Source organism: Bubalus kerabau, chromosome 16 (genome assembly GCF_029407905.1).
Source record: "Bubalus kerabau isolate K-KA32 ecotype Philippines breed swamp buffalo chromosome 16, PCC_UOA_SB_1v2, whole genome shotgun sequence".
Lineage (NCBI taxonomy): Eukaryota > Metazoa > Chordata > Mammalia > Artiodactyla > Bovidae > Bubalus > Bubalus kerabau.
The window spans coordinates 19,985,637-20,005,583 of NC_073639.1; the positions used below are offsets into that span (position 1 = coordinate 19,985,637).

Genomic DNA, 19,947 nt, shown 5'->3' on the forward strand with positions numbered 1-19,947 from the left:
CAGAGTTCTCCAGGCAAGAATACTGGAGTGGGTTGCCATGCCATTCAGGGATTGAGCCTGTATGTCTTAAGTCTCCTGCATTGGCATATGGGTTCTTTACCACTAGCCCCATCTCTAATATGTTTCCTAACAATTGACATATAGTAGATGTATCAGTTATCTATACTTGCATAACAAGTTATCCCCAAACTTAGTACCTTAAAGCAATCCCCACTTATTACTCCTCATGAGTTCTTGGATCTTCTTGGTATTTCTGCTTCTCTGAATTAGGCCCACTTACTTGCCTCCAAGTAGCTATAGGATGGGTAGCACCATACTGATCTTGACTGGGCTCCATTCATCTCTGGGGCCAGGGCTTAGACACCTGGCTGGATGACTGGTCCATGTGGTCTCTCATCACCCAACAGGCTAGAATGGGCTCTTTCATAGAATGCATGTTCATTAGACCTCTTGAAGCCCAGGTTCAGACTAACCAAACTTCTCTTCTGCAGCTGCGTTTTATTGGTAAGAAAGATTGACAAGAGTATCCTGGATTCAAGAGTAGGGGAAACGGGTTCCATCTCCTGAAAGGAGTTGCTGCAAAACCAGTTTAGTACATGGGAGGAAAATAATTGCAACATTTTTCTAAATAATCTATCACATTAGGCAAGCAAAAGATTGTCACTGGAAATAAAAATAGCTAACAGTGCAGGATTGCTCTCCTCTGAGTCTTATGCTACGTGTTCTATAGGCATCGGTTTATTGCATTCTCTAAAAGTCTCTCGGAGGTAGATGTTATTATTAATAGTATCTCCACATTTCAGGTGAAGAAAACAAGGTTTAGAGAAGCGAAGAGATAAAGGTATACTGAAAACCTGCCTGCCAATGTAGGATACATAAGAGACATGGGTTCAAACACTGGGTTGGGAAGATCCCCTGGGGAAGGGAATGGCAACCCATTCCAGTATTCTTGAGAATCCCACAGCAGAGGAGCTTTCTGGGTGACAGTCCATGGAGTTGCAAAGAGTCAGACACGACTGAAGAGACTTAGCGTGCATGCACAAATGAGTAACATCTTCTGTTGGGGTGATTCCCCAAAGACAGTATGTGCATATGGTTTAAACATTTGTAGACCTCAGAACTAGGTAGAACAATGTCTCCCAAACTTGTTCAAGCATAAAAGCACCCTGGGGGCACAAGTTCAAGATACAGAACCTCGGCTGTATCCCAGATGTCCTGATTGAGAAGTTCTAGGGAAACTCCAGGAGTCTCCACTTTTAACTAGAACTTGGGTGACTCATAGTGATTAGCAGGTTTGGGAACCACGGAGCCAGAACATTTTCTTAAATAAATAACCCCAAACTGTCAGGAGAAGAAAAGAATATTTCCTCTCTAATTTCTTAACGTACGCAAAGAATAATTAACCCCTGATGCTTTAGTCACCACTTTTCCTGAGTGAGAGTGCATCATTTTATTTATGTGTATATACATATGGTAGTGGTGGTGATTTAGTTACTAAGTCGTGTCTGACTCTTGCGATCCCATGGACTGTAGCCCTCCAGGAGCCTCTGTACATGGAATTTTTCAGGCAAGAATACTGGAGTGGGTTGCATTTCCTTCTTCAGGGGAGCTTTCTCACCCAGGAATTGAACCCTCATCTCATGCATTGACAAGAGGATTCTTCACTGCTGAGCCACGAGAGAAGCCCACATATACATAACACATACCTAAATATATACATATATACAGATGTATATGTACATATGAATACATATACACACATAAACACCCTCCCCGCAATGTGAGAACTGTTTTGGACCCAACACAGAATAGGACACTTAAGAAAAGCAATAGGAGTTCACATTACCATAATCAGGGTGTCAGGGTGAAGTCAGAGTTGTTGAACCATGCAGTGCATTAATGGAGTGGAAAATAAGGATGTCTGCCAGGGTTTAGATTTAACACAAATTAGAGATATGGAAATCTAAGCTAAATATCTTTCTTCCATCCCCCCAACACAAGGTCTGCTCTTTCGGGAGTTTAAGACTCTTGCTCAATGATGGGATGAGAGTGTATTTCTGGCAAAGCCTGAGGTAAGACAAGTGCACCTCATGACCACCTCTCCTAGATGGCTCAGCAGGAGTGGTGCCTAGCCTTTGGAGCGCCTGTGTTTAATGGCTTATGATTTCTCCAAATTTCATTTTTCTCTACAAAAGTGAGGTGGTGCATGGGCAAATTAAACCCTTAGAGGAGTGATTTCCACAGGAGTTCCATGGATACCATGTGGGCAGGTGCCTCTGACCTCCCACAACTTCACTCTTTGTCACAGGGTGAAATGGCAGCAGACCCTGGAAGCAGAGGATAGAGCTAACCTTGAGGAAAAGGGAGAAATGGAATCAATTTTCCTGAATAACAGAAAGATTAAGAGAAAAGCTCTTTTCTTCTTTTTGGTCATTGTCTCCTTCTATATGACGTGTTTTCTTTATAATCACATTCTAGGTAAAATAGCACCTCTGTTTTCTTTTCTTTTTTTTTTTAATTTTATTTTATTTTTAAACTTTACATAATTGTATTAGTTTTGCCAAATATCAAAATGAATCCGCCACAGGTATACATGTGTTCCCCATCCTGAACCCTCCTCCCTCCTCCCTCCCCGTACCAGCCCTCTGGGTCGTCCCAGTGCACCAGCCCCAAGCACTCTGTTTTCATTAATCACAACTCTTCTTATCATCTTTTTCCTTTTCCATTTTCTTTGGTTGACTCTAGTATTCATTTTCTAAATTCTAAAATACGTCTCAGCACAATTGATTCAGAATGTTTCTTCTTTTCTAATAAATAGTTAAGGCCATACATCCCTCTCAAAGGACCACTTTGACCACAACTCATAGGTTCTGCTGTATAAGCTTCAATTTACCAGCCCTTGGAAAATTTGGAAAGGAATGTGTGGGAAAGTGACTATGTAAAAGTAGTTCTTTTTTTAAATCTGAAGCTCATGGCACAGGCTTCTCATCTGGCATAAATTTACATTTCATGACAGCTCAACTGGAGCTTTGAGAAGCAGCCGGTGCTGCGACGGTACTGTTTGTCCCTAGGCAATTAGGCGATGTCAGGGGACAAACAAAAGCAGAACTCCAACAGTTCCTTTAAATTGTATCCTCCCAGCGTCTCACCTGCCTCTTTCTTTCCCCAGGTAAAATCTGGGAAAACTGGTCAACCATTTGTAAAAGAATGAAACTAGAACACTTTCTAACACCATACACAAAAATAAACTCAAAATGGATTAAAGATCTAAATGTAAGACCAGAAACTATAAAATTCCTAGAGGAAAACATAGGCAAAACACTCTCTGACATAAAGCATAGCAGGATCCTCTATGACCTGCCTCCCAGAGTAATGGAAATAAAAGAAAAAATAAACAAATGGGAACTAATTAAACTTAAAAGCTTTTGCACAATGAAGGAAACTATAAGCAAGGTGAAAAGACAGCCTTCAGAATAGGAGAAAATAATAGCAAATTAAGCAACTGACAAAGAATTAATCTCAAAAATATACAAGCAACTCCTGCAGCTCAATTCCAGAAAAATAAGTGACCCAGTCAAAAAATTGGCCAAAGAACTAAACAGACATTTCTCCAAAGAAGACATACAGATGGCTAACAAACACATGAAAAGATGCTCAACGTCACTCATTATCAGAGAAATGCAAATCAAAACCATAATGAGGTACCATCTCACACTGGTCAGAATGGCTGCTACCAAAAAGTCTACAAACAATAAATACTGGAGAGGGTGTGGAGAAAAGGGAACCTTCTTACACCGTTGGTGGGAATGCCAACTAGTACAGCCACTATGGAGAACAGTGTGGAGTTTCCTTAAAAAACTGGAAATAGAACTGCCATACGACCCAGCAAGCCCACTGCTGGGCATACACACCGAGGAAACCAGAATTGAAAGAGACACATGTACCCCAAAGTTCATCACAGCACTGTTTATAATAGCCAGGACATGGAAGCAACCTAGATACCCATCAGCAGATGAATGGATAAGAAAGCTGTTGTACATATACACAATGGAATAGTTCTCAGCTATTAAAAAGAATGTATTTGAATCAGTTCTAATGAGGTGGATGCAACTGGAGCCTATTATACAGAGTGAAGTAAGCCAGAAAGAAAAACACCAACACAGTATACTAACGCATATATATGGAATTTAGAAAGATGGTAACGATGACCCTATATGTGAGACAGCAAGAGAGACACAGATGTAAAGAACAGACTTTTGGACTCTGTGGGAGAAGGTGAGGATGGGATGATTTGAGAGAATAGCATTGAAACATGTATATTACCATATGTGAAATAGATTGCCAGTCTGGGTTCAATGCATGAGACAGGGTGCTCAGGGCTGGTGCACTGGGATGACCCTGAGGGATGGGTTGGGGAGGGAGGTGGGAGGGTCAGGATGGGGAACACATGTACACGCATGGCTGATTCATGAAAAAAACACATCCTTCCACAAGGCTTCAAAACAATCCCTGTCACACCAGGAGGTTTTAAATTATTTTCTACATTTTTTTTCTTTGCCCCCCACCCCAACCCTGCCCCACATATTTGTTCAGGGATTGACCTTGAGGGAGAAAACAAGCAGTCTTGCTGGTTCAACATTTTAATAGGAACATAGACTTTGGAAGAGATCTAAAAAATGGAATGTTGCACCATAGTTTTTAAATTAAGCTTTTAATTTTGATATGATTGTGTATTCACCTGCAGTTGTTAATAAATAATACAGAGAGACCCCAAGGACCCCTTTGTCCAGTTTCCCCTTATGCAAACATCTTGCAAACTACAGAACAATATCACAACCAGGAAACTGACATTAATATAATTAAGATCATTACAGTAGAGACATTTGCATCCCCACAAATATCCCTCAAATTGCAAGTTTGTGATGAAATGAATCTTCATGACTTTTGTTCTGTTTTTAACCAAATTATTTGATTTTTTACTGTTGTGTTGTTGTTATATTCTAGATATTAATATCATATTCTAGATACTAGCCTTTTGTTGGATATGTAATTTCCAAATATTTTCTACTGATCTGTGACTTGTCTTTTTATTAAAAAAAATCTTTGCATAATAGTCATTTACTAAAATGGCCACTAAAACTCAAGAAGAACTCTCTTTTTCCCTTTTCATCATAAAGACCTGAGCACCTATTTGTACGAAATATTCCACTGATTTTTAGAGATGGGTCTTCAAGATTAAAATTTGGTGAAGCTGCAGAGGTTGCATATTAGGGGTCATAGATGATTTACACACTTCAGTAATGAAATAAAAATTTACTCTTGGGAGGCCTTTTGTTTACATTGGAAGGGACCACACTGACAAAACATTTTCTTGGGAAAACTCTGTGCTGGCAAAATAACAAAAAAGACTGAGCATTAAAGATATTTAAAAGCTGTGAGCCAAACAAAACAACACAAACATTATGCTTCAAACTGAGTTGTCGACTATTATAGGCCTGGGACATGTCAGAGCTGATTATTGAGGTTAATTTCAATATTTTTATATCTTGGCCTAGGGCCAGATAAAGCTGTTTAGGGCTTTGGACTAAAAGCTTTTCAAAAAGAGCTTCATTGTTGTTGCTGGTATCTTCCTAGTTTTTCAGTTGTGTGAGACATGACTTCCCTGATGGTTCCGAATCCACCTGCCAATGCAGAGGACACAGGTTTAATCCCTGGTCTGGTAGGAGTCCACATGCCATGGGGCAGCTAAACCCCGGCCTGTAACTGCTGAGCACATGTGCCACTACTAAGGCCCGTGTGTGTTCCGCAACAAGAATAGAAGCCTGTGCATTGCAAAGAGAATAGCCGTCACTCGCTGCTCCTGGAGAAAGCCTGTGCACAGCAACAAAGATCCAGCACAGTCAAAAAAAAAAAAAATGACTGAGACATAGAAACTTACAAGTTAAGGACTGAGAAAAAAGACTCATAGAAAGAAATACTCTAGGAACAATTATCGGTATAAGATTACAGATATATTACTACCTCATACTCAGTTTTAAATTTTCCATGTAATCAGTCCATTACTATTATTATGCTCAGTTGCTCAGGCATGTCTGACTCTTTGTAATCCCGTGGACTATAGCCCACCAGGCTCCTCTGTCCATGGGATTCTTCAGGCAAGAATACGGGAGTGGGTAGCCCTTTCCAGCTCCAGGGGATATTCCTGACCCAGAGATCACACTCCAGTCGCTTGCATCCCCTGAATTGTCATGCAGATTCTTTACCACTGAGCTATTAAGCCTTTAATACAGTTTCATTAAGTACTCCAGCTGACAAGAATGATGTTTGGTGGAAATTAACATGAGAGTTACTCCCCCAATGAAGTAAAACTTTGCAGAAAGAAAACGACTGCCAAGTTTAGGTCTGGCTTCCTCAGGGTGATCACCAGAGAAGCTTACAGAAAGAGCCAGAACCAGAGAACCATGTAAAGAAGAGTGTATGTTATCCATCTTGGCGCACAGGTTGTCGTTCTGCCCCTGGAATGGAGGGAAGGAAAGTCTCCTAAAAGAACAAGAAGGATTTTCAAGTTATACCTCCTTTTCCTTATAAGTTGATCTTAGCGTTTTAGCCACTTGGACCATATCTCACTTCTATTAACCAGTCATAGAAGCTCCCAGAAAACTACAAGCCTTTTTCAAAGGTCACAGCATTGACATAACTTTCTTTTCCTTATTGAATATTTAAGAGTGAAAAAAGAATTCTAATTGCAAATTACGAGTCCTGTTAAAGAATAAAACTTTTCAACTTTTGATTTAAAAAAAAAATACATTGTTTGTCCCCGATTTTAGTTTTCTGCTCTACTCTTGACTTCGGGATTTCTGCCAAATGTTTCCTTCTTGTTATCTTTCCATTAATCAGTACCTGGAATTGTGATTGTTTGTGCTACTCTTGAACACATGCTGGCTTGATGATATATATAAGAATTATGAGAAAAATAGCCTCTAATCATTATAAACATAAGGGTTTCCTAAGAAATATTCAGTGCACTTCTGTGAAATATGTAAGGTGAGGCTAGTCCTTAAATAGGTATAGAAATTAACAAGAGTAATATCAATCTCCTGCACTAGCTAAATGTAACATAATGAACTCTTCATTTCTCTATCATGATTCTCTACCATCTGGTACAATGAATGACAAAGAGTTCTTTTTTTATTTTGTTAGACTTCAGTTTGTTGAGACGCTATGAAATAGTCAGGGTCCTAAATACTAGATGTGCGTTCATGCATGCTAAGTTGTTCAGTCATGCCTGACACTTTACCACCTATGGACTGTGGTCTGCCAGGCTCTTCTGTCCATGGGATTCTCCAGGCAAGAATACTGGAAGAGATTGCCATGACCTCCTCCAGGGAATCTTCTTGACCCAGGGATAGAACACGATTTTCCCTCATCTCCTGCATTACAGGCAGATTATTTACCACTGAGCCACCATGGAAGCCCAAATATTAGATAAGCCTATTAAATTTTATCACGTTTTCTTCCACAATGCATTAGTACGTGGCCTTGCTTTTTGTCAAACCTATTCATTAATCCTTCCTTCCTTCTGGGCCATCCAATTTGATCCTACCTAGCATGTACTCATTGAAAGTTAATTTCCTTTTTTAGGAATCATATGGCAGCATGACATATGTATTGCAGATTACAGTATCCATTGTGAATAGTACATAATAACTATCTGCATTAATTCACAGAAAGAAAGTTTTATAAAGCTACAATTCTTAGCTTATGAAAGAACCTTCTTTCATGATACTTCTTACCTCAAAGAAGCACTAGTGTCTTCTACTGGTTTAATTAAAATGAATACAATATAATATATTCCCTCTGAAAAATATCTTGTAGGCATGTCCAGTCATGTCCAACTCTTTGCATCCCCATGGACTGTAGCCTGTCGGGTTTCTCTGTTCATGGGATTTTCCTAGCAAGAAAACTGGAGCGGGTTTCCTCCTTCAGGATTAAACCTGCATCTCTTGTGTCTCCTGAGTTGATAGGCTGATTCTTTACCACTGAGCCACCTGGGAAGCCCAAAAGATATATTACCTGTTATTTTATTCTGGTGTTACTACAGTATCTGTATAGCACAATCTTTTCATAATTATAGTTAATTCAGTAGGATGAGTCAAAACATCTTTTGTTGTAAGTTCTCAATGTTAGAATTAAGATTACATAAATAAAGTTTATTTCCAATTCAAATATGTTTCCCAGTTATAACCATGTATACCCTGCAGGATACTATATACAATTGTTTATTATAGAGTTTTTATCACTTTGATAAGTAAAACTAACTAAAATTTCAAAATAGAGCGAAAGGATGGCTGTGTTCCTTTGCAACGTCATGTCAGAGTGGTGCCTAACATATATCTAAGAATTGTATCATTTTATAAGGATGCATCTTTGTTTGAGTCACTGATTAAGGCCCAGATTTTGTAAAATTATACCTTAATCTCTGTCTGGAAGAGATATAAATGATTTTTATCAATTAGAAAAATTAACTATAAAGGTTATGGTGCTATTACCCCGTAGAAAGTGAAAGTCACTCAGTCGTCTGACTCTTTGCGACCCCATGGACTATACAGTCCATGGAATTCTCCAGGCCAGAATACTGGAGTGGGTAGCTTTTCTCTTCTCCAGGGGATCTTCCCAACCCAGGGATTGAACCCAGATCTCACACATTGCAGGTGGATTCTTTACCAGCTGAGCCACAAGGGGAAGCCCTTTACCCTGTAGGGCATTAACCAATTTTGTTTTGCTCTTAGAACAAATATTTCAGCCTGGCTTTTTCTATGAATTATATGAACTAGTTCTTTAAGTGACCATCGAGGCAGATCTATCCGTGTCTTAGTTTGCTCCTCCAGAGTGAGCCAAAAGTGGCAACAGAGACTTACTTTTGTTGTCTTATTTTCTCCTGTTTTCCTCTGTGCTCTTTTGTTGTTTCTGGTTCATGGGTATCTTTGGTTATGGTTCTGGTTGGCAAAAAGTCAATAATGCATTCCCTGTAAGTGATGACAATACTCAAGAATCCAGTCTCGTGATGTTAATTCAAGTATTGAACATCTATTCTTTGAGAACGAGGAACTACAGAAAATCTGGTCTGTAGTCCTCTGTGTCTATGTTTCCAGGGTCTTCCAATCACCCACATGTTCAGCGATTCACTAGGACTCCAGGGACCTGGAGAGTCACAACTGTATTCATGGCTCTGATTTATTACAATGAAGTGACACAGAGCAGAACTAGCGAGTTAAAAAATGCACTCCATGGGGTCTAGAGGGATCCCGGCACAACTTTCAGAGCTTTTCCTGGCCACAGAACAAGCTTCTAACTTCAGCTGTGAGCTGAGGCAGCGGGCCTGAAGTCTTTCTGGTTAGAGAAGTCTGCACAATAGACAGAGCTGAGAGTTCTCATTGAAAGCTGGTCATACCTATCCTGCAGTACCAGCCACAATTAACAAAACCCCAGACATCCAGAAGGATTTTTACAAACAACCTAGGCAGACTCATACAGCAGAGTTCAGGCCCCAAGCATGCAAAACAACCTTGTGCTCAGTCGCTCAGTTTTGTCTGACTCCTCGTGAACCTGTGGACTGTAGCCCACCAGCCTCCTCTGTCCATGGGATTTTTCAGGCAAGAATACTGGAGTGGGTTGTCATTTCCTCCAGGGGATGTTCTTAACCCAAGGGTCAAAACTGCATCTTCTCTGTCTCCTGAATTATAAGTGAATTCTTTACTTGCTGAGCCATTGAGGAAGCCCAATTAGGAGAGTTTTCTTTTGGGGAAAAAAATTCATATTTGAAGCTCTAACTCCCTCTGTAATTGTGTTTGGAAATAAAACTTTGGAAGGTAATTAGATTAGGTCATAAGGGTGGGATCCTTATGGTGGAATTAGTGCCCTTACAGGAAGAGACACTAGAGGGCTTGCTCTCCTCTGCCAGGTGCAAACACAGGAGGAAGGTGGTCATTGGCAATCTAGGAAGAGAGCTCCCACCAGAACCCAACCCTGCTGAAGCCCTGAACTTGGACTTCCACTCTCCAGAACTGTGGGAGATAAATGTCTTCTGTTTAAACCACCCAGCCTATGGTTTTTTTATAACAGCTTGAGCTAAGACATCATCCTGACAATAATCAAGAAAATCCTTTCCCTTTTATTGTGTGTTTGAAATATTGTCTCATTTTCAAAGTGTATTAATAAGCAGGATACATGCTGTGCTGTGGTAAGTTGCTTCAACCGTGTGCGATTCTGCAACCCTACGAACTGTGGCCCACCAGGCTCCTTTCCGTCCATGGGGATTCTTCAGACAAGAATACTGGAGAGGGTTGCTGTTTCCTCCTCCAGGGGATCTTCCCAACCCAGTGATCAAACCTGTGTCTCTTATGTCTCCTACATCGTCAGGCAGGATCTTGACCACTAGCACCACCCGGAAAGCCCAAGCAGGGTTGTAAATGATATTAAAAATATCTGGTTCTGATTGGATTACAGAAACAAATAAAGTATAATATCATTTGTTTTTATTTTTTAAATGCTGCCTTATTTCAGTTTTGAGGTCCTGGCTAGAAGCCAGTCAGTTCGCCCTCTTTGAGCAGCTGATTGTCTGTACAGCGACCACTTCCCTTATGGGACTTTCAAACTCCAGGTCACTTTACATCTCTCCTGATCACTCTGGGGCCAAGTACCAGAAAACCAGGGACAACTTCTATGTACTAAAGGCTGCCATAATTATTCACATTAGCCAACCCACAAGGAGTCTGTGAAACCTATGCAACCCCACCAGGCTTGCCATCTTCTTCCCCATATAGCCGCTGTTACATGTCCCCAGGTACAACCTTCTGTGTGGCCCTGCCTGGAAGTTCTCTTTTGTTTGGAATTATAAGTGACAAAGTACTCTATTTTTCCTCTAAGTGTCATTGGGTTGTGCTTTCAAAAGAAAACATAAAGTTTATATGAATATTTTAAAGTACAAGAGTTCCCAGGAAAAGAGCATGTGCTCTTACTGGGTCCTTCCTCTCCACCAGAGACTAAATCCTGATTCTCGTAGGCATCCTTTGCATGTAATTTATTAACTTCTTTCTGATGCATTCTACAGTGGTACTAGCTAAACACTGTCCTTGAGAGAACTGAGAAAATACTCAAATAATCTTCTGTGGCCTATGGTTCCAATGAGGACTCACAGGCTTCTAAAGGGAAAAATAAAACTTACCTCAGAAAAAAACTTTACTCAAATATTTTATATAAAACTTTAAGTTCATATGATCAAAATGATCCCTTGGGAAAATGAAATTGGTTGGATATTTGGGGGGTTAGAAACAGTTGTATGTATTTTTCTTGTATTTTGTCAGAGTAAAGTATAAGAAAATATTTTTTTTTAGGTTTTGGTTTGTTTTCTCATGAAGAGACTGCTATTATGAATGTCCTAAAATTTATACTGGTTTATTTCCCTGATTAACTAATATTCTTCCATATTAATTTTAAAAATATAAAATTATGTGTTCAATTAATTGAATTATAATTTTAGCCAACGTTTAAATATAATGATTTTTTACCCAATACAAAGATCTATTGTACAACACAAAGAATATAGCCAACATTTCTAATAACTATAAATGGAAAATAACCTCTAAAAATTGTGAATCACTATGTTGTACACCAGAAACCTATCAACTATAACTTAGTTTTTTAAAAAGGGAAAAATAAATAAACACACGAAAACCAAATTATTGTCAGGTTTTTTTTTTTTTGTTTTTTTGGTCAACATAAACAGAATTTCCAAGAGCTTAGTTAAATTTAAGACTTTGACTAATATCAGAATTAATTAATAGAACTTTTATTTGTATGCATAGATTATAAGTAACCACACTAAAAATTTGATCATCAAGGGTAAGTTTTATTTTTAAATATTGTAATGTCTATACCTTTTAGATGTTTTAGTTAACATCTTTATTCTTACCACTATAAAAGTGTAAAAGAATGTGATTTTAGAGGTTGTATATGTGTGTTCACAGACTTCTCTGGTCTGCCAAAATGCTTATATAAGACAGTTCCCAATTATCTACCTCTCATTTTTTCGTGTGAAGCAGAACTTGGTACTTTGGTTAAAAGTGGTAATTAATATGTATGGACGAGACTCTATGAAAATAATACAACTTGTGTATACAAGACAATGGAATGTGTTTTTATATTTTTAGAAGGAAATAGAGAATAGTTTTATCTTAAACTGTCAGGTCATTTTAGAATATAAAAGAAAATAGTGGATGACAAAATTCGAATGACTGTATCAAGTTAAGGAAAGTGAATTTTCTTTGACTTGGATCATAATACCCAAAAGGATGCGTCTAAAAAGAAACAATGCAATGTGTTGACACAGTTTCAATGGGTTTGTTCACAAGTGGAAAAGAAGGCTTGTGAGTTTTTTACTGTCAAAGATTATATTAATGCAATGTCAGAATCTGGACTTTCTCTTTGCTAAAATTGATCTCAAAATATTTAGTTCCTCTTAATAAGAAATAATAAAAAGGTTACTCTTTATGTTCTGTGTAATTTTTTAGACAGCAGAGACTCTGTATGTCATCAGAATAATTTTTTGGTTTGTTCTGCTGTCTTTATAATGCCCTTGGTTGTTGAAAAAAAAAAAAATCCAAAGAACAAGAGTTACTTCTGAAAGAGGGAAGGGATCTTACAATTAGGTTACCTGTTGCTATATGTTTTAAACTATTTTTTGACATTGTATTTGCTAGGTAGTCGGGTTATAATCATTTTTTTAGGCACTTCTGTTCCTCTCAATTCAGTGTCTAATCTCCTCTGATGATTCTTTTGATTTTGCTCTTCTAAAATAAGCTCCTAGATTCAGAAAAATTGTTTTCAGATATCTTTAACATGTAAATAATGTGTGGAGTGTTTCAGAGGTCCTGGGTACCTACAGATTCAAATTTCATCTTATTAAAGAAGGAATACCAGTAATAATTAGGTTCTTTGATGTTCTCAGCATTTCTTAATTAGCTAAACACTATTATAAGAGCTGCTAGAGAAGAGATGTCAAATCTGGAGAAACTATACCTTCCCTAAGTTAGTTTTGTACAAGAAACTATTATTAATACAAATATGTGTCAAGAATTATCCACATTCCAGAGGGAATTGGAAAGCTCCAGGATTGAGGCAAGGCCCTTCTTGTTCACAGTATGTCTGACCCACAGGGGAAAATTGGATTAAATCCATCCTTAATATATCATTCATGTATTATGATCCAACAGAGACTATTATTCCTATTGAATCTCATAGGGTTCTACTTTAATAAATTGGGGTTTCCCTGGTGGCGCTGGTGGTAAAGAATCTGCCTGCCAATGCAAGAGACACGAGGCCGTTCGATCCCTGGGTAGATAAGATCCCCTGCAGTAGAAAATGGCAACCCACTCCAATATTCTTGCCTGGACAATCCTATGGACAAAGGAGCTCGACGGGCTACAGTCCATGTGATCACAAACAGTCAGACACAGCTGAGCACATGCATTCACACACACACACACACACACACACACAGAGCTACTAAATTAATCAATGTTATTTAGTCTTGTCATCAACAGATGGCTTACACTTCTCTCTCATGTTTGTCCAAAGTCTCATTATAAGCTACGGTCTAGAAATGTGGTCTTCAAAAAAGAAGCATGTTCTTAGTGCCTCAGAGAAAGGCTGTTCTAGTCACACTGCAAGGGAAAGGCTTTTGAGCAAAGGCTTCTAAGCCAACATCATTTAGACAGGGGACAGATCATTCAAGATTTCAAGAGCTCTTTTTCATCAAGAAGCATACGTTATGGAAGCAGGCTGCTGACCAAGATCCAAAGGGGAAAGTTGATTAGGACTGAATGAACTGCTGAGGAAAATTTAATTGTGGTTATTCATTTTAAAAAATATAGTATTATATGTATAATATTTTGTCTATGTAATATTTTACATATAATATTGTTCAATGTACTGTTTTCTGATGGCTATATGAGCAACCATTTCTATTTAATGTTTTTGCAAATTGAAATGATATATTTTTTTAATGTTCTCTTTTTCTCACTGACCTTTCAGTGGACAGGAGCAGACTAATCTCTATTGTTCATGGCAATATGATTATTTACATAGATCTATTGAAGTTCTGTTCTCTTCTTTTTTAACCAAAATATAATTAAGCAAATCAGTGTACAAAGACACGACTAGAGTGTCATGTTTCAGACTAAATCTTATTTGTTCACACGTTAAAAGTATGAATGACCATTAAAAGTAAGTCATGACACATTAAAAGTAAGTATGACCCACAATTAAGTAAAAAGTGTCAGAGCTTATATGTGATCAATGTCTATACAGCTCTTCCAAGGGACTAAGAACTAGGGTCTTTGCCTTACAGATATTAAGGAAAGTCATTTTCTAATAGTTCAGGACCCTCAATAGATGTTTTTAATTGCAGTATAATTGCTTTACAGTGTCGTGTTAGTTTCTGCTGTACAACAATGTAAATCAGCTATATGTACACATATATATACACACATCTCCTTCCTCCTGAGCCTCCCTCCAACCTCACATCCCACCCTTCTAGGTCATCATAGAACACTGAGCCCTCAGCAGATTTTGAAAACCACAAGGAGAAAGGAATTAACCAACATTACATGTACTGCAAGCAAGATTTGGTGGAGATTAACTTTTTTTTTTTGAGTCATATACTGAAAAAGAAGGGTAAATAATGGAAGCTTTTAAAAGTTCATTCTTATATTCTTCATGAAATCTCCACACATTTGAATTCTGTGAGGTTAGTAGTTTTTGTATAACTTTGTATAACTAGATTAGAAGACCGTTTAGAAAGGACATGTACAAATGTTACTTAAAGTCTCTTTCTAAATCTATCTAGATGAAACATGAGACCAAACTTTCATGATAAACAATATAACTTCTGTTGGTTATTTAGGATCATAAGGAAAGTTTGTTAAAAACAAACAAACAAACAAACTAGCCTTATATTTTTAGATAACAGAAGAGCATGCCTTCTCAAAATCATACTGGAAATTGTCTAATAGACTTACCCCCAAATTACTTCTCTATATGATATGCTTATGGACAAGAAAATGGCACCCCACTCCAGTATTCTTGCCTGGAAAATCCCATGAACAGAGGAGCCTGGCAGGATACAGTCCACAGAGTTGCAAGAGTCAGACACGACTGAGCAACTAAGCCACCACCACCATGGTATACTTAAGTTGATTCACTACTTAACTCAAGATCAGTCTTATACAATTACATGTTTAACAAGATTTTAGTCAGCAATTGTGTCGTTTGTTGTCAGAGAGCTTCTGTTAGGGATGCAAATGACTGCTGTTAGAAAAGTTTACTATTTTATTGTCCCTTAAGACATTAACCAGTTTTGCATCTAACTTCCATTTCAACATACCATTCTTAGATGATCATATAAATATTTTTGATGCTTTTGCCTTTTAATTGGGGTATAATTGTTTTATAATGTTGTTTTAGTTTCTGCTATACAATGAAGTGTATCAGCTGTGTGTTTACATGCATCCCTCCCTCTTGGACCTGTCTCTCACAACCCCATTCTATCCCTCTAAGTCATCACAGAGCACCATGCGTCAACCATAGTCCAAAAGTAAATGGAAAATTCCAGAGATAAACAATTCATAAATTTTAAACCGTGCACCATTTCGATTATCAGCTGCTGCTGCTAAGTCGCTTCAGTTGTGTCCGACTCTGTGCGACCCCATAGATGGCAGCCCACCAGGCCCTGCTGTCCCTGGGATTCTCCAGGCAAGAACACTGGAGTGGGTTGCCATTTCCTTCTCCAATGCATGAAAATGAAAAGTGAAAGTGAAGTCGCTCAGTCATGTCCGACTCTTGGCCACTGATTACCAGATAAACTATCAAACATACCCTGAACTTCCTGTGCTTTATAACAACTTTTCACTAGCTATTTTATCCTTTTTGATGTAGCTTAATTGTTCTAGGGTTTCCTTCGTTAATGACTTAAGTATATATGATGTGTTCTTACTATATATTTAGGTGATTCATGATTTGAACTTTTTAAAAATTATACTTTGAGTAACATATTAGTTTGCAAATGTAACAATGCAGACATAGTTATTAGTTCCTAAATGTATTTGTAATTTAAGTAAGATGTCATCTAGTATATGGGAAACAGCCCTTGATTTTTTTAAATTTTTTGTTGTTTATGTAGATATCTTTATTGAAGTTGCCAAACATATCACTCACCAATATATTTGGAATCTGTGCTATATTTGATTAAAGACAAATACTTACTGCTAATTTAATGCTCTAAATATCTTCTATCTGGTTTATTACTAACAGCACCATCATAAAAATCTCTACAACATTTATTTTTCATTTTCTTCCAATGAGGAATTATTCTTTACAAATTCTTTCTTTTGGGGCTATTTTTGTCTCTGTTCTTTTTTACATTCTCTGGTTTACCTTTCTAGATGTTATCTGTTTTTCAAAACTCAGTTCAAAGCTCTGGCTCTATGAAACAAATCCTGAATCTTTTTATTTAAGTTATTTGCTGTATAGCTCTAATCATATACCTCTATATGATCGGTCAGCAGTTCTATTGACATTTTTTCTTCATGTTTTCCCTAGTTAATGTTGAGTATCAAGAGGGTAACTGTGTTTAATAACAGAGCAAAATTTGACCTATTTCACAAAACCTACTAAATGGAGTCAATCACTGCCTTTTCAAAGTATTCTATAATAATGAAAGCCTCCTCAATTATATTATTAACCATATCCCACCTTAAGATAGCTATTAGATTTTTCTCTTTCCCTAATTTTTTAATCACCTAGAGTCATTTAGCTTCCCCCCTTTTTCTTTTCAAATAAACTTTAAGTTCACTAAAGGCAAAATATGGGACTTCCATTTGATTTTTGTACTCCAAGACATGATCACATTGCTTTTCATAATAGCAGATACTCAGTAAATGTTAGTTCAATTTTGTCTTTTGAACACTGCTAATTTTGATTTTTGCCAAATTTAAGTAGAACATAATTTTATAAATTGCTCATAAATATTTTTATGGGACATGTACATCATCCTGAATATTAAGATGGTTTTCTCAGTGTTTCATATTTATGTTTTCTAACTTTAAAATGTTTCATTTTGCATCAGGTTATAACCAATTAACAATACTGTGGTAGTTTCAGGCAAACTATGAAGGGACTCAGCCATACATATACATGTATCCATTCTCCCCCAAACTCCCCTCCCAGTGTTTTTCTCTGTGACTGTTTTATTTATCGCTTTTTTAAATTAATTTTTATTGGAGTATAGTTGACTTACAATGTTATGTACATTTCTGCTGTACAGAAAAGTGAATCAGTTATACAAACACATATATCCACTCTTTTTGATATTCTTTTCCCATATAGGTTATCACAGAGTATTGAGTAGCATTCTCTGTGCTATACAGTAGATTCTTATTAGTTATCTGTTTTATATATAATAGAGTTCTCAGTGTTTTCTAAAAGTATGCAAAGATGTCAATATAATTCTTTGCTGGCTATAATCTCAACTTTCAAACACAACTCAATCTGGGAAAAATTTTAAATGCTGCTTCAAGCCAATCTCAGTAGATTAATTTTCCTCCACACCCCATGCTAATATTAGACCCTGCTTCATCCCAAAGAATATAAACAGAACTCTTTGACCAACGTATGTCAACGGTGTGAATTCCAGTAGTTGCAGTTCTGTCTGGTTTTCCCAGACAGCGGTTTCATTTATACTTCATCTCTTTTCTCAGCATGTTCCTAGCTGGTGGATGACTATTAATTAATATTTATCACTTACAGTGGTGGTTTATTTTCCCACTTACAATATTTTGTAGCCTACCTTCTGACACTTTTTAAATGATTTTGAGTTACTACATTGTAACTAGTCATGGAGTTTCATATTTAAAATCTCTTTTAAATAGTTTCTAATCGGTCTTTCATCCTTACTATTCTACCAAAGCTGTTTTAGCAAAGTCACCAATTTCCTACCATGTGCAGAATCCAATGATTAATTTGTCATCCTTGTCAAGCTTGACCAAGGAGCAGCATTTGCTGTAGGCCATCACTTCTCCTCTTCACTTTTGGCATACTTTAGCTTTTTGTCCTACCTTCCTGGCTCACTCTTCTTCATCATCTCTCTGATCTCTTAATGTATTAATGCCCCCAGGGAACTGGCTATTTTCTACTTACCATTTAGGTAATTTCATCTCATTTAATGTCACAGTTTTAAATGTCATCCATGGACCAAAAATTCTGCTCCTCTCCCTGAACTGCTTTCATCCATGAGTAGGTATCTTCCGTTTAAAATGTCCAAAACTACCCTTGAGATTTTCCTTCTAAGTGCATTCCCCTTACAATCTTTCCCATCTCCATTAGCAGCAATGTTACACTTCCAGTTGCAATAGTTTCTCTTTTCTGTGGTTTTATTTTATGTAATTTCAGTTACCATGGTCAACCACAGTCCAAAAGTCAATGAAAAATTCCATAAACAATTCATAAATTTTAAACCGTGCACCATTCTGAGTAGCATGATTAAACCTCCTGCCCTCCTACTCTGCCCCACCTGGAACATGAGCCATCCCATATTCAGGGTGTTAATCACTGAGTCATCATCTCAGCTTCCCTGGTGGCTCAGACAGTAAAGAATCTGCCTGCAATGCGGGAGACTTGGGTTCAATCCCCGGGTCAGGAAGATCCCCTAGAGAATGGAATGGAAACCCACTCCAGTATTTTCTGGATAATTCCATGGACAGAGGAGCCTGGTGGGCTACGGTCCATGGGGTCACATAGAGGCAGACACGACTGAGCCACTAATACTTTCAGTTGCCATCTTGATTATCAGATCAGCGGTCAAAGTGTTAATGTCACAGTGCTTCTGTTCAGTTGGCCCTCATTTTACTTAGTAATGGCCCCACAGCACCTAAGTAGTGATGCTGGCAATTTAGATAATCCCAAGAGAAGCTAAGTACTTCCTTAAGTGAAAAAAAGAGAAAGTTCTCAATTGAACAAGGAAAGAAAAAAAAGTGTGTGCTGAGACTTCTGAGATCTACAATAAGAAGCCTTCTATCCGTGGAATTGTGAAGAAGGACAAAGAAATTTGTGCTAGCTTTGCTGTTACACCTCAAACTGCCAATGTAAGTCACAGTGCTTAATAAGTGCTTAGTTAAGATGAAAAAGGCATTACGTTTATACAATGACATCTTGAGAGAAAGAACCATATTCACACAGCTTTTATTACCATATATTGTTCTGTTTTGTTATTTATTGTTATTCATCTCTTTATTGTGCTAATCTGTAAATTAAACTTTCTCGTAGGTATGTACATCTAGAGAAAACACATTGCATACATAGAGTTTGTTAGCCTCATCCCTTCACTAAACCGTAAGCTCCCTAAAGGTAAGGCTATTGAATTTTTTTTTCAGTGCTCTATTTCCAATATCAAATACCCAGCATATAGAGTGGATTGAGATGTGTTTATAGGATTGTGTGCTCAGTCAGTCAGTCATGCTTGATTCTTTGCAACCCCATGGAGTATAACCCACCAGGCTCCTCTGTCCATGGAATTTTTCCAGGCAAGAAATCTGGAGCGGGTTGCTATTTCTTACTCGAGGGAATCTTCCTGACCCAGGGATTTAACCTGTGCTGCTTGGATCTCCTGCATTGGCAAATGGATTCTTTACTTCTGTGCCACCTGGGAAGCCCTGTTTATGGATCACCTAGCTAATTAGTAAAAAAAAAAAAAAAAAATTCACATAGGACCAAATGACAGCAAGCTTTGATATAAATACATCTGTGTTTTTGATACTGATATGGTGACATTTGGAAATAGTGAGAAACCATCAAAAATTATGGCATATTTGTATGTGACATTATGTTTAACCTAAA

The 19,947-nt window shown here is 37.6% G+C and overlaps 1 long non-coding RNA gene across 1 annotated transcript in view; it reads right to left on the reverse strand.

The window, feature by feature from the left end:
- Window positions 1-4,743: 4,743 nt before the first annotated feature.
- The window catches only part of LOC129630089 (uncharacterized), an 82,648-nt gene continuing 67,444 nt past the window's right edge, over window positions 4,744-19,947 (reverse strand). The window contains exon 4 of the long non-coding RNA XR_008703513.1: window positions 4,744-5,681. This is a non-coding gene — a long non-coding RNA (uncharacterized LOC129630089). The remainder of the gene's footprint in view (window positions 5,682-19,947) is intronic.